Raw genomic sequence first — 10,358 nt, forward strand, 5'->3', positions numbered from 1 at the left:
AGGTTTTGTTAAATACTCTATTTTTAAACAGGCTTTTGACATTGAAGTAGAATATGTTAGTAAGATATACTAGCTTTCTGCAGGACACAATATCAATGATGAATGAAAAGTCTATATGGTATGAGTGGTTCTTTGTATGGATGTGTTAGGCTTTTCTGTTATAATAATGGAGTTCCTCTTTCATTTATTTTTATGCTATTGTACTCTTAGAAATTATAAACCACTTTGTTTGGCAAAAGTTAGGCAGTATACTAAATTCTAATAAACATATCCTGGCTGCTGGATGGATCCTATGATTCACTATGATTCTTTGCTTTTGGTGCATAGATTTATTTTCTGCTCTATGAGGCAAGCACTTTTGGCAGTTCAACATTATGACCCTACAGCAGTAGTTTCCACACCTGTCCTGGATAAGCCCCAAGCCAACCAGGTTTGCAGGATATCTACAATGAATATTCATGGGAGAGATTTGCATGCAGACTATAGACTGCACCCATGTAGCGATACAGTCACCCAGAGGGAAGGAAGTCATGTATAGGAACAGAAAGTCCTACCATTCAGTAAACATGCAGGAGGTCAGGAACTCCTTGAATAGCACCCCTGTGTGTACATACTATCCTGGATCTAGTCATGATGCCTACAACCGGTCCCAATCTGGAATACATGACTCCTTTCAGAGTGGCCAGATCACAGAAGAATGGTTGCTAGATAAGCTCACCACACTCATCCACACCCTTTCAAGCACTAACCAGCTTTATACTTCCTCTAACTGCCATAACCAGCCCTGCAAGTTTCAGGGACCACCCAGTTCTGAAAAGTGCAAACCCACACTACAGCAGGTAACTACCCTGAAACACAGAAGGAGGGAGGGGACCACCCTGGAACTCGGCGGGAGGGAGGGAACGACCCTGGAACTTGGAGGGAGGGAGGGAGGGGACGATCCTGGAACTCGTAGGGGAGGGGACGACCCTGGAACTCGGATGGAAGGAAGGGAGGGGACGGCCCTGGAACTCAGAGGGAGGGAGGGAACAACCTTGGCACTCGAAGGGAAGGAGGGAGGGAGGGGACAACCCTGGCACTCGAAGAGAGGGAGGGAAGGGGGAGGGGACGACCCTGGCACTTGAAGAGAGGGAGGGAGGGAGGAGATGACCCTGGCACTCGAAGAGAGAGGGAGGGAGGGAGGGGATGGATGACCCTGGCACTGGGAGGGAGGGGACGACCCTGGAACTGGGAAGGAGGGAGTGAGGGAGGGGGACCTGGCACACACTCTCATTCTCACACACGCACTCTTTCACAGACACACTCGCACCCAGTCTCACTCTCTTCACACACACACACTCGCACATTCACTCTCTCTCTCTCTCACACAGTCACTCTCACAAAAGTGAAGGGAAGTCTTGCCTCACCAATCTAATGCATTTTTTTGAGGGGGTAAGCAAACATGTGGACAATGGGGAGCCGGTTGATATTGTATATCTGGATTTTCAGAAGGCGTTTGACAAAGTGCCGCACGAAAGACTCCTGAAGAAATTGCAGAGTCATGGAATCGGAGGTAGGGTATTATTATGGATTAAGAACTGGTTGAAAGATAGGAAGCAGAGAGTAGGATTGCGTGGCCAGTATTCTCAGTGGAGGAGGGTAGTTAGTGGGGTCCCGCAGGGGTCTGTGCTGGGTCCGTTGCTTTTTAATGTATTTATAAATGACCTAGAGATGGGAATAACTAGTGAGGTAATTAAATTCGCCGATGACACAAAATTATTCAGGGTCGTCAAGTCGCAGGAGGAATGTGAACGATTACAGGAGGACCTTGCGAGACTGGGAGAATGGGCGTGCAAGTGGCAGATGAAGTTCAATGTTGACAAGTGCAAAGTGATGCATGTGGGTAAGAGGAACCCGAATTATAGCTACGTCTTGCAAGGTTCCGCGTTAGGAGTTACGGATCAAGAAAGGGATCTGGGTGTCGTCGTCGATGATACGCTGAAACCTTCTGCTCAGTGTGCTGCTGCGGCTAGGAAAGCGAATAGAATGTTGGGTGTTATTAAGAAGGGTATGGAGTCCAGGTGTGCGGATGTTATAATGCCGTTGTATCGCTCCATGGTGCGACCGCACCTGGAGTATTGTGTTCAGTACTGGTCTCCGTATCTCAAAAAAGATATAGTAGAATTGGAAAAGGTACAGCGAAGGGCGACGAAAATGATAGTGGGGATGGGACGACTTTCCTATGAAGAGAGGCTGAGAAGGCTAGGGCTTTTCAGCTTGGAGAAGAGACGGCTGAGGGGAGATATGATAGAAGTGTATAAAATAATGAGTGGAATGGATCGGGTGGATGTGAAGCGACTGTTCACGCTATCCAAAAATACTAGGACTAGAGGGCATGAGTTGAAGCTACAGTGTGGTAAATTTAAAACGAATCGGAGAAAATTTTTCTTCACCCAACGTGTAATTAGACTCTGGAATTCATTGCCGGAGAACGTGGTACGGGCGGTTAGCTTGACGGAGTTTAAAAAGGGGTTAGATAGATTCCTAAAGGACAAGTCCATAGACCGCTATTAAATGGACTGGAAAAATTCCTCATTTTTAGGTATAACTTGTCTGGAATGTTTTTACGTTTGGGGAGCGTGCCAGGTGCCCTTGACCTGGATTGGCCACTGTCGGTGACAGGATGCTGGGCTAGATGGACCTTTGGTCTTTCCCAGTATGGCACTACTTATGTACTTATGTACTTAACTCTCTCAAACATACACACTCCAAGGAAAACCTTGCTAGCGCCCGTTTCATTTGTGTCAGAAACGGGCCTTTTTTACTAGTTGGTAAATAAAACACAAAGGATCACTGTACAGAAAAAGGATGGAATCCAATTAAAGCAAAACTTTAATTACCTCATTACTGGAGTGAACTTTGACAGCAGCTTTAGGGATTAGGTATATGACCAATGATGGGGAGATTTCTACGGTCTGGATCTTCTAAATGGCAAACACAGATCAATATAATGGCTGGAGTAGACTTCAGTGGCATGTAGGATCAGTGCTGGGCAGACTTCTACATTCTGTGCCCCAAAATTTGCAGAAAGAAATAAGTGATTAAGGGCCCTGTTTACTAGGCTGCACTATAGGCACACTAGAATTTTTAGTGCATGCTAAAACACTAGAGACACCCATAGGAATATATGGGTGTCTCTAGCATTTAGCGTGTGCTAATTTTAGCACACCTTAATAAACAGGGCCCTACGTATACCAGTATTTAATCGTGAAGACATGGAACCTGTTCAGAGTGCCAGATTCAACTCTGGCCACCTTGTTGGGCAGACTGGATGGAACGTTCAGGTCTTTATTTGCTGACATATACTATGTTACTATATGTACATAAATGACTGTGGGTTTGAAGAAATTATGTACAGTATGGTGATATTGTGCCCAAGGTGCATCTAAGAATTTTTCCTCATATCTGCATGTAAATGCTCCACTATGGAAAGTGCCCACATTATATCCCCCTCTCTCTGTGCCCTGGGTTAAAATGCAACACCCCTCCCATGGCCTATTTCCTTCCCCTCCCATTGCCATAAATTGGAGATGGTGCCTGGGGATCGGTGCTGCGGAGTACTGACTGCCAAGGTGGTGGAGTCTCTCCTAGAGAGGCTGGTCCACCCTGACCCACCCCTGGAAGTTGGGGAACGCCAGACACTGTTGATTTGGCCAAGCTGGCATAGGCTCAGGGGTGAGGCAAGGTGGATTGAAGATGGTTGGGGATCATGCCTGCAATAGGAAGATGATGGAGTCCCAGGTGTCATTGGGCATAGTACCAGCTGAAGAAGCAAGGAGGTGAGGGTTCAGTTCTGGAGCTCTAAGATGATGACCTTTAGATAAGCATTGAGGGTGCTGTTTTTATTCTAATTCTAAGAAGAGGAGGCAAGAGTTAATTACTTTCCTATAGAGGTGATATGTTTCAAGCTTCTGACAGCCCAGGTCATTCTTATTCTAAAGACAAGAGTTAAAACTGCTTCCTTATAGAGGTGTTAGATTTCTTGTGTTCAAAGAGATGGGTAATAGAACTATTGCTGTTGGCTCCAGAGATCTGTCTGTCAGGGAGATATACTGTTTGATCTTATTGTTCTAGGAGAGAAAGAAGTCTTCTGCAAGGTGTCATTTGCCATTTTCCTCTTACAGTTACAAAAAAGGTCATTCTCTCTTGTGCTTTGAAATGACCTTACCTCAAAGGACTTCAAAGGACATGGGGAAGAACTCTGTCTCCTAAATGCCCTTAGGCCTGACCATATTCAGTGGGAGAGATCGTGGGCAATCAGGTTCAATTACCTGACTTGGCAAGAGGGAGGGGTAGAGAGTGAATTGCTTCCAGCACTAACTGTTCTCATGATTCAGAAGGGGAGAGATCTTCACCCCTCCTTGTCTAAAATATGAGAAATTAATTCTGTACATTAAATAATTGAGGCCTTCCGCCTCCTCCAACAGTGCTCGTGCCCTCCCTTACAGTCATCCACAGACCTTGAACATTTATGTCACATCCACAGACCTCTGTCCTGGGCCTAGAGTGTTGCTTCTTAATGTTGTTTGCTAACAGTGTTATGATATCCTCTTCCTGCTAGGGCCAGTAATGGATTCTGGTTCTGTGTCCTCTGCTTCTGCCTCCTTTGGATGTTGAATGCTCTTTGCTGGTTCCCTGACATAGTCTTTCTCATCCTCTACCTCATCCCCCTGAGGCTTGTGTACGCCATTTTCTCCTCCATATCCTCTTGGTCATCTCTGTCTCCAAGAATATCTGCAGAGATGTCAAGACGCTGCTCCCTTCAGCCTTAGATACCAGATGTTGTCAGGCAATGGTGATGATGGCTGCCTACTGCAGTCTGCTGAATGGGAGAGACTGGGGTCCTCATCCCTGTTGCCGTCCTCCTTAGTCCTCTGCAGGAAATAAAACATTGGAACATTTGTAAGAACATAACTGTGATTAAGTAATGGTTATCTGGACATGAAATAGCCTTGAGCTGAATCTCTACAGCACTCCACAGATATTGTTATATTGTTTTTAAGTATGGCATTGTTAATGGAACCTGAGCCTTTGCACAATACCTATCTGGACCTTATTACATCACTACCATGTTTACACACAGCATTCTAGCAATGAGAGATGAACTCTAAAGTGTCCTTCAATACAAAACCATTTATTATACCCTTTTTATCCTTCATAAAAATGAGTTGGATGTCATTGGTGAAAAAAAATGGAAATCAAGTCCCCAAGTATCCAGCATCCTTGCCAAGGGTACAAGATATAAAATAAAAAGAGTAGGCAAAAAAAGGGAATCCGGAAGCATCCCCCGCCAAGAGGACCTTTTTGCAGACTGAGTGTGCCCATTGGGTCATGTTTTTCTGATTGGGCAAAAAACATGACCCAAACCACAACACAGTAGATGTCATCACAATATCACTAAGATGCTGTAATAGTTTTTGATGAGACACTGTGTCAATAGCAGCTGTTAAATCCAATTGCACCCAAAGGGTGTCAAAACCTTGATAGTCTTTACAAGTATCTTGTCAACTATTTCCAGCATTAAAGACTCAGTATTGTGACCAAAATGGTAACCAGATTGACAGTGATGCAAAATCTCATTCATATCAAGAAAATAATCTAATTGAAAAAGAACAGATTTTTCTAACGCTTTTGTTAATAAAAAACAAATTAGAAATGGGTCTGAAGACAGAATAATGATCTCTCACTTTTTGCTTTTTTAAGGATGGGAAGTACAATAGCTTCTTTCAAACAATTTGGAACCACCCCATCCATCTCTCAAAGAAAGATTGATAAAATGGACCAGAAAAGTAGTTATAATACCCTTACACTGAGACAAATAATTAAAGAAACAGTATCTAATAAAAGAGATGATGAATTAATGGTTTCAAGGGCGTTGAGTGCTATCCCCTAATTCTATAAAAGTGACCAAACATTGTGTTTTTTCGGCAATGGCTGCAGAGAGTGTTAAGCGCTGTTCCAAGCGTGGCAAGCGCAGATCAGCAGCGGGGCTCTGTAAAACGTGCTGTTCGGGCGTAAGAGCCGGCCCGAGCATGGCAAGCGATGATTCTTCCCGCTCGGTGGAGCTGGCAGCAGGCGCCATTTTGAAAGCACCACATGGCGCGACCCCTGCTGAGGCGGAGGATCTGGAGACCGGAGGGGGCCCTCGAATTGAGGCTGGCCAAAGAGCTACTAGCCCCGGACTGGAACCGGGTGCCCAGGGCGAGTTTTTCTCCCCTGACTTTGTATTATTGCTTCATAATGCATATATGCTTAAAAGAGCTCAGCCACAGGGGTTTTCTATGGCCTCCCTTACTGCCCCTCCGGTGGATGCAGGCCTGGGATTGCCCTCTGAGGCATTTTTCCCTGATAGCTGGCTGCAAGAGAGTGGCGCACCCCCCATTCCCCCCCCCCCCCCCCCCCCCCCCATGGTCGGGATGTGGTGACTCTGAGGGGTCTGGCAGGCCCTCGTGGCCAGAGGAAACAGAGGAAGGTGCAGAATGGCCACTGGATCTAGATGATCCGTCCGTGGTGAGGATTTTCCACCGCGAGGAGCTGCCAGTGCTTATTTCAGATTGTCTTACAGGTCCTCTCTATTGAAGATCCTGGGAGTGGCGCGGACTCCTCTGGAAATCCGAGGATGGCAAGTACCAAAAAGCATCCTCGAGCCTTTCCTTTGCATGACTCCATCCAAGAGCTTATTTCAGCTCAATGGGCTGACCCCGAAGGACCTTTGAAAGTTTCCAGGGCTATGGGGCAATTATTCCCTCTGAGTGAGGAGCATTTGGCTCGCTTTGCAATGCCTAAGGTAGATGCCCTAGTCACAGCTGTGACAAAGAGAACTACCCTCCCGGTTGAAGGATGTGTTGCCCTGAAGGACGTGCAAGACCGTAGACTGGAATCAGCACTTAAACGGTCCTTTGAAATTGCTGGTCTTACTATTTGGGCGTCTGCATGCAGTTGTTATGCTGCTGGAGCCTGCCTAGCATGGTTGCAACAGGCAGTGGAACAGCCCGGTGATGGAGCGGAGCCCTTGTCTGAAGTGGCTCCGCGAATGGAGTCGGCCTTGTCCTTTTTGGCTGACGCCCTTTCTGATATTGTCAGAGCTTCGGCTAAACAGATGGCTGTAGCAGTGGCGGCTCGCCGTCTTCTGTGGCTATGGCATTGGGTGGCGGACATGGCCTCTAAGCAAAGGTTGGTGAAGTTGCCCTTTCAAGGCCTTCTCCTGTTGGGTGAGGAGTTGGAGAAAATTGTGAAAGGCTGGGGAGATGCTAAACCCCAGCGCTTACCCGAGGATAGGCCGCGGCCTCCCTCCAAGGGTCAGGCGGTTCACTCCTCTTATAGACCTCGCTTCCGTGAAGCTAGAAGGTACCGCCCGGGGGTTTCTGCTGGGTCCACTTCTCGTGGCCGGTTTTCAGCAGAGGAACTCCTTTCGCTCGGACAAACGTTCCGCAGCAGCAGGCTCAAGACCTGGAGTTCAAGGGCGACCCTCTCAATGAGGGTGCACCGGCCCCCTCCTCGATTCCTGTTATAGGAGGACGTCTTTCCCTCTTTCTCGAGGAGTGGGCCAAGATTACCTCAGATCAGTGGGTCTTGGACCTGATCAGAGAAGGATACCGAATAAAATTCGATGCCCCGATAAGAGACGTGTTTGTGGAGTCCCGATGCGGTTCTGCGGCGGTAGAGGAGACCTTACAAGGCTTGATTCACATTGGGGTGGTTTCCCCCGGTGCCTCCCGCCGATTTCAGCTGCGGCCGCTACGCCATTTACTTTGTGGTGCCGCGAAAAGGTGGATCTTTTTGCCCTATTCTGGACTTAAAAGAATTAAACAAGTCCCTAAGAGTGCGGCATTTTCACATGGAAACCCTGCACTCCATCAGTGCGGCGGTACAGCCAGGAGAGTTTTTCACGTCTCTGGACCTGAAAGAAGCTTACTTGCACATTCCAATTTGGCCCCCGCACCAGAAGTTTCTGCGGTTTGCGGTAATGGGAAAACATTTCCAGTTTCGGGCCTTGCCTTTTGGCCTCGCCACAGCTCCCCGAACCTTTTCCAAGGTAATGGTGGTAGTAGCTGCTTTTCTCAGGCGAGAAGGTATCCAGGTTCACCCGTACCTAGACGACTGGCTCATCAGAGCAGACTCCGCAACAGAGAGCCATCAAGCTACAGCCAGTGGTCTCAGTACTGCAATCTCTGGGCTGGGTCGTCAATGTAGCCAAAAGTCACATGACCCCCTCGCAATGTCTAGAATATTTTGGGGCACGGTTCGACACAGACTCGGGATATGAATTTCTACCCGAGCAAAGGCGGTGCAAGCTTCAGAATCAGGTCCGTCTGCTCCTGAGAATGCCCCGCCCGCAAGCTTGGGACATTGTCCAGCTGTTGGGATCGATGACGGCCACCTTGGATTTGGTGCCCTGGGCGAGAGCGCACCTGAGACCTCTGCAGTATTCCCTGCTTCAACGATGGTCTCCAGTATCTCAGAATTATCAATGCAGACTCTCTTGGCTCCCTGCGGCCCGACTCAACATGGAGTGGTGGCTCTCAGACAGCATGCTGCAGCGAGGAATGCCGCTGGCGCTCCCCGATTGGTGCCTAGTGGTGACAGATGCCAGCCTGAAGGGCTGGGGCGCACATTGCAAGGGGAAGCATGCCCAGGGTCTTTGGACACCCGACGAGTCGGAGTGGTCCATCAATCGCCTAGAGTTGAAAGTGGTGTTTCAGGCACTTCTGGCCTTTCAAGTGACCCTGGAAGGATTGGCTGTCAGAGTGATGTTGGACAACACGACAACAGTGGCCTACATAAACCGACAAGGCAGCACTCAGTGCAGAGTGCTGACCACGCAGGCCGAACAGATTTGCCACTGGGCCGAGCTGCATCTACAGTTTCTGTCGGCAGCTCACATTGCAGGTCAGAGCAACGTGCAAGCCGATTATCTAAGCAGGCATCAAATCGATCCAGCGGAACAGGAACTGGCAGATGAAGTATTCCTGCAGATATGTGCCAAATGGGGCAAGCCCGTAATGGATCTTATGGCGACAAGCTCAACTGCCAAAGTCCCGTGCTTTTCAGCAGACGGAGAGATCCTCGCTCAGCCGGGTTGGATGCCTTGGCTCAACCCTGGCCTCTGGGCCTCTGGTATGTGTTCCTTCCGTGGCCCTTGATAGGGCGTGTGCTCCTGCGGATTCGGCTTCACCCAGGAGAAGTGGTTCTCATCGCCCCGGATTGGCCCAGGGGGCCTTAGTGTGCGGACCTCCGACAGATGCTAGTGGAGGCTCCCCTTCCTTTACCTCTGGTACCGAACCTGTTGTCGCAGGGACCGGTGGCCATGGAGGACGCCTGCCGTTTTGGTCTTACGGTATGGCTATTGAGAGGGCGCAATTGAGAGGCAAAGGCTATTCCAATAATATTATTTCCACTCTCCTACAGGCCCGCAAGCGGTCCACGTCCATGGCTTATGCCAGGATCTGGCGCCAGTTTGAGGCTTGGTGTGTTTCAAAAGCGATCACCCATGCAGGCTCCTGTCTCGTCGATTCTGGACTTTTTGCAGGATGGTGTACAAAAAGGCTTGGCCTATAATTCCCTGCGGTGCAAGTGGCAGCATTGGCCTCCCTTCATGGTAAGGTTGCAGGCGTGTCTTTAGCTGCTCATCCAGATGTGGCACGGTTTCTTAGAGGGGTGCTTCGGCTCCGTCCTCCCGTGCGGGCACCTTGTCCAGCTTGGAACCTGGGGCTAGTTTTGAAGGCTCTGCAGGGTTCTTCTTTTGAGCCGCTATGGCGAGCTTCAGAGAAAGATTTGACACTAAAGGCCATTTTTCTGGTGGCCATTACTTCAGCGAGACGGGTGTCAGAACTCCAGGCGCTGTCCTGTCGAGACCCATTTCTGCAATTTCCATAGTCCGGGGTCACGGTTCGTACCGTGCCTTCCTTCATGCGTTTCAGCGTTTCACCTAAACCAGCCTATTTTTCTACCCTCTTTTGTTAAGAAGGAGTTTCCAGAATCCTTTGGGCAGTTGCACCTGTTGGATGTGCGCAGGACTCTGTTGCAGTATCTGCGAGTTACTAATTCTTTCAGGACCTCTGATCATTTGTTTGTTTTACTATCAGGTTCTCGCAGAGGGTCTCCGGCGTCTAAAGCCACTATTACCCGCTGGCTCAAAGAAGCTATCTTTTCAGCTTATCTGCTTGCCGGCCGGCCGGCCTCCGCCTGTAGTCTTTAAGGCACATTCTACAAGAGCGATGTCTTCCTCTTGGGCTGAAACTGGAGCACTCTCCCTTCATGAGATTTGCAGTGCAGCAACATGGGCTTCGAAGCTCTCATTTGCCCGACATTACAGGCTG

Source organism: Microcaecilia unicolor, chromosome 5, assembly GCF_901765095.1.
Source record: "Microcaecilia unicolor chromosome 5, aMicUni1.1, whole genome shotgun sequence".
NCBI lineage: Eukaryota > Metazoa > Chordata > Amphibia > Gymnophiona > Siphonopidae > Microcaecilia > Microcaecilia unicolor.